This window comes from Zingiber officinale, chromosome 6A (assembly GCF_018446385.1).
Source record: "Zingiber officinale cultivar Zhangliang chromosome 6A, Zo_v1.1, whole genome shotgun sequence".
NCBI lineage: Eukaryota > Viridiplantae > Streptophyta > Magnoliopsida > Zingiberales > Zingiberaceae > Zingiber > Zingiber officinale.
In genome coordinates, this window is record NC_055997.1 from 118729485 (window position 1) to 118735484 (window position 6000).

Below are 6000 nucleotides of genomic sequence, written 5' to 3' on the forward strand. Positions count from 1 at the left end.
TTGGGTGCCCAGTTTTCATCTTAAATACAAGAGAACACTTAGGAAAATTCTCCTCTAAAATTGAAAATGGAATTTTTGTAGGATATTCCCTAAATAGTAGAGGCTATAGAATTTACAATAAGGTTACCTTAAAAATTGAAGAAACTACTAATGTAAAATTTGAAGAAACTAAACAAAACTTAGAACTTACACAACCACCTGAATTTGTTCCAGAAACCAACCAAACTCTAAGTCATGAAGAAGAGGAACAACATCAAGAAAATGAACCCCCTAGAACTATAAGAGTGAATCGCAACCATCCAACTGATCAAATAATTGGTGACCCAGACCTAAGAGTTCAAACCAGATCATCTTTTAGAAACTTGAGTCAAATCTCCTTAATTTCAAAAATATAACCCAAAACAGTGGATAAATCCCTACTAGACCCAGACTGGATTATAGCTATGTAAGAAGAACTAGCCCAATTTGAGCGTAATGAAGTTTGGGACCTAGTACCACCACCTAAGAATAAGAAAATAATAGAAACAAAATGGGTATTCAGAAACAAATTAAGTGAAACTGGGGAAATTACTAGAAATAAGGCTAGGCTAGTTGCCAAAGGGTTTAGTCAGGTTGAAGGGCTTGACTATGATGAGACCTATGCCCCAGTAGCCAGATTAGAATCCATTAGAATGTTACTAAGTTATGCAGCCCATAAGGGATTCAAACTATACCAAATGGATGTTAAGTCTGCCTTTCTTAATGGACTAATTAAAGAAGAAGTTTATGTAGGTCAACCTCCTGGGTTTGAAAGTCTAGAACACCCTGATTATGTATTTAAGTTAAAGAAAGCGTTATATGGGCTTAAACAAGCACCCAGGGCATGGTATGAAAGGCTAACATCTTACTTAACATCTAAAGAATTCAACCAAGGTCAAATTGACCCAACCTTGTTTGTTAAATCATTAAATACAGACATATTTATTGCACAAATATATGTAGATGATATAATATTTGGTTCAACAAATTCAGATTTTTTAGAGGAATTTATTAATCTAATGGAAAAAGAATTTGAAATGAGCCTAGTAGGAAAATTAACTTATTTCTTAGGATTACAAATCAAACAAAAAATGAAGGAAATTATATTTATCAACACAAATACACTAAAGAATTACTTAAAAAATTCGGGATGGAAAATACAAAAGAAATAAAAACACCTATGGCAGTAAACACAATCTTAGATAATGACCCAAATGGAAAATCAGTTGACTTAAAATATTATAGGAGTGCAATAGGTAGCCTACTGTACTTAACTGCAAGCCGACCTGATATTTTATTTGCAGTTAGTATGTGTGCTAGATACCAAACTTGTGCTAAGGAATCCCATTTGACACAAGTTAAAAGAATTTTTAGATATCTTAAAGGAACAACAAATGTAGGAATTTGGTATCCTAGGACCAATAATTTTGAACTAATAGGGTATTCTGACTCAGATTATGCTGGATGTAAATTAGACCGCAAAAGCACAAGTGGTGGATGCCAATTATTAGGTTCATCACTTGTTAGCTGGTTTAGTAGAAAGCAACATTGTGTTGCTCTATCTACAATTGAGTCAGAATACATAGCTATAGGTGAATGTGTTGCACAATTATTATGGATGATGCATACTCTAAAAGATTTCAACTTAAACATCACAAATGTAAAAGTATTAATTGACAATATAAGTTCAATTAACTTAACCAAGAACCTTATACATCATTCAAGAACCAAACATATTGAAATTAGGCACCACTTTATCAGGGATCATGTTACTAAAGGTGATATTGAACTCAAATACATTGAGTCCAAATCAAATTTAGCTGACATTTTCACAAAACCACTCCCTGAAAGTGAGTTTAGCAACTTACGTCGAAAATTAGGGATGTGCTCAATAGACTAGGATTTTTTAAAAATTATTTTCAAAATAAATGTTTTCAAATTATAAGTTAAACTTGTTTGTTTTCAAAACTTTCCTATTTTTAGTTTTTCAAAAATAGTTTTGGCCTTAGACTAGTTTTGAATCCTTAGAAAGCATGTACCCATAGGACTAGTTTTTGAGCATCTCACCAACACCTTAGGTTTTGTGTTTGACAAACATAGAAAGGGGTGAGATGCATAGGCCAACTGTCTGGACTTAAGATGCTTATTTCAGTGCATCAGCATAAGTCTGGACGTTAAATACAAATCAGACAGTAATCAGATTAAGATCATCAGTCAAGTCAAACACTGACTGTTTATAATCACCTTAATCTGACTAACCAAGTGAAAGCTACTATCTTCTGATAGTTAGTTAGTACCTAATTGGTTAGACAGCTGTTTAAATTTAAGTATCAAGTTCAGGGGGAGAAATTAATTAAAATTCTGTGTGTTTGAAAAATGCTTTTTAAAACTAACTTATGTCTGAACATTAGTTTACAAAAAGTTTAATTTAACTAAGTGTTTGAAAAACTTGGAAGTTTAATCCCACCTAATTTTTAAACCTGATTGTAAATTTAAACTTATTCAGCTTTGTAACATATGCTTGAAAATTAAACTTTCCAAATTTAGCTCTTATCAAATTTATTTTGGCAAATTTAATCTTACTTGTTTAATTTTTGCTTTGTTTTGAAAAATTGAAGTTGAAATTTTTTTTTGAAAAGTAAATGTTACTTAAACTTGAAAAGAAAATTTGAAAAACCTGATTTAAAAATTTTACAAGCTTGAAAAGTTAAACTTTATTAACTTTAAATTTATACTTTTCAAAATTCAACTTGTCTCCCCCAAGTCAACTTGATTTTTTTTACTTGGATTTAAAAATTATACTTTTATCTTTGAATTTTGAACCAAACTCAGATATTTTTTCAAGATTAGCTGTGCTTATTTTTTACAGTAACTCTACACTATGATTGCTTACCCTTGTTTTTTTTGATGAATGCCAAAGGGGGAGGGTTAGGTGGTTAAGTTAGATAAACCAAAATTGAAAACACTAAAACTAATTTTAAAACCGATGTACCTGTTTTTTTCGTTCTTTCACTAACTTAACCAGGTTGTCATTCCATCAAAAAGGGGGAGATTATTGGTGCGGGTAGCACTATGTAACGACCCGACTCCTGGGTACTAAGTTGTGAGCCGGATCGCTACCTTAACTACTGAAACTACTGTGTACTGTGCGGAAGCTGGGTAAAATAAAATTTTACTAAACTATTGTAGTTGCCTCTGTTAACTCTGTGAGAGTGAGATTTCATATCCAACTACCTTCTAGATATTCATAGCTATACAGGGGAGGTGAAACTGGAGCTTTGGATCGGTCCGTGGAACGATCCACTGGCGCCCACGCGAACACTGGCTGGATCGGTCTGTCGACCGATCCAGCTGCTCACTGATCGGTTGGTGTGACTGATCAGTGGCTCACTGATCGGTCGGTCGACCGATCAGTGACTGCTGAATGCGTCCCGAACTCTCTGTTCGCGGAGGGATCGATCGGCTGACCGATCCTGGGGGATACAGTAAGCTACTGTATCCATCTGGATCGGTCGGCTGACCGATCCAGGAGAAGGAATGGCACTGGATCAGTCTGCTGACCGATCCAGGTTCTGATAATCTGAAACGAAATCAGAATTCCTGATTTCCAGCACTGATTCCTGCCAAAACCTCACACTACCACTATCTAATGCATAATAAACATTCTAGCAACATGTAGTAACAATTCTAAACTTAAGCTAAAGCAATGTTTACTGGTTCACGGCATTTTAACAACTTAAAGTGCATGAAGGTATGAATTTCTAAAAGTTCTAATTGCTTAAAACATGAAACTAAACCAAATACTGAAAAGTGCTAAGGTAAATGCTAAATCCCCAGAGGGTCTTTTATTCCAGTTCCTTCCACACACATCCTCATCTGCATTGACCTCCAGCATCCACTGCTAATCCATTTTCCTTTTTCCTATATCTGCAGTATAAGGAAAATAGTATCTGTAAGCTTTAAGCTTAGTAAGAAATCATCTACCTCACAAAAACATGCAACGATGCATTTCATGACTTTTAAAACATGCTATTTGAAAACTGAACTGAGCATGGCAACATGGCATGGCATACAAAAGCATAAACTGCAACTGAAACATGGCATAGCATATAGATTGAACATGCTTTAAATTGAACATGGCATACTTATAAACTAAGCATGAAACTGAACTAGTCATGCATATATCTAAATCTGTACATGAACTCAAATCATATAAACGGAACCTGAACTGAACTGAAAGCTAAATTAGTGTTCTCATCACTGGTTTCAAATTTGAAAACTATACATATAATAGATGAAAATACTAAACATGCTTCTGGGCCCTGTACTTACTGTGCGCGCATCCCTACGAGACCCGGGGTTGCAAGTTCCGAATCTAGCAGGGTTACTAGGTTATCCGAACCTAGGGACGACTGTGGAGTCCAACCTATGGATATCTGATCCAAATACAATGCTAACTGAATAAAAGTAAAATACTGAATACTGTTTTATTTTATTTCGAACCTAGAGCTAGGTTATCTGAACCTAGAGGCTACTGTGGGAGCCCACCTAATGGATATCTGATCCATATAGCTGTAATAACTGATAATAAACTGAGAAAAATGTTTCTAATACGTTTTACATGCTGTTAGGACGCCTACTGGTGCATCCTTCTGAACTAGGCATTCTACTGAATGCTTGGTGTGCACTGAGAGCACACCCTATAACTGAAAACTGTAAAACTACTAAACTAACGCCAAAACTAACAAGCGAGAGCAATTATACTGCAGGTGAGGGGTTTCTTACCTCAATCGCAAGGTTTTCTTACGATTCTAACCGCTAGGTTTTCCGAAAAACTGCTCCGTTCGACGAACCGCTTATGTCCTCGCGTTCCTCTCGCGGAGAAGAACCTTTTTCGTGTTGGAGTCGTCGCCGGAAGATGTTCCCTTGACCCTTGGCTTGGTGTGCCGTGCGTGAGGAAGAGGGGAAGAAGCGGCGGTGAGGTTTCGCTGGTGAGGGTTGAGAGATTGTCGAACCCAAAATAAACCAAAACCCACTTAAGTTTATATTTATATTAAGTGGGTAACTAGGCCCAAAACAAATATAAATATAAATGTTTCCCTTCTCTTTCAGCACGGCCCTGCTGGGTTCAACTGGTTACTAGCATTATCTCTTACACCATAGGTCTCGGGTTCGATTCCCGCCTAAGCTATTTTGCGACTTATTTGTTTTTGCTACTTCCGGTACTCCAAAAATTATGTAAAAATATCCTAAAAATCTAGCGAAATCATAGGATATTTCTAAAATAAATTCGGGAATTTTTCGGGCTTTACAATCCCCCATACCTTATAAAAAAGTTCGTCCCCGAACTTAAAACAATTCTGGGTACTTCTGTCTCATGCTGGCCTCTGTCTCCCAAGTCGCCTTTGCTGCTGTGTGATTTTGCTAGCTGACTTTGACTAATGGTACTTCCTTGTTCCGTAATTTCTTTACTGCTCGGTCTATTATCTGAATAGGCCGACTGTCATAGCTGAGATCATCACGGACCTGTACTAACTGGGGCTCAATCACCTGGGTGGCGTCTGGAATATGCTTCTTCAGCATGGAGACATGAAATACGTTGTGGACAGCTGACATCTCCTGAGGTAGCTCTAGCTCATATGCTACCTTGCCCACTCTCTTCGTGATAAGGTATGGTCCCACATAACTGGGAGCTAGCTTGCCCTTCTTCCCAAAACGCATGACTCCCTTCATAGGAGCTACTCTGAGGAAAACTGTATCCCCAACTGAAAACTCTAGGGGTCTGCGTCGTGTATCAGCATAGCTCTTCTGACGGCTCTGTGCTGTCTCTATCCTCTGGCAAATCTGCTGTATGGCTGCTGTGGTATCTGCTACTAGATCTGTCTGAAACTCTAGTTCCTTATGTTCACCACTCTCATACCAGCAGATTGGTGATCTGCACCTCCGCCCATAGAGTGCCTCATAAGGTGTCATGCCGATAGT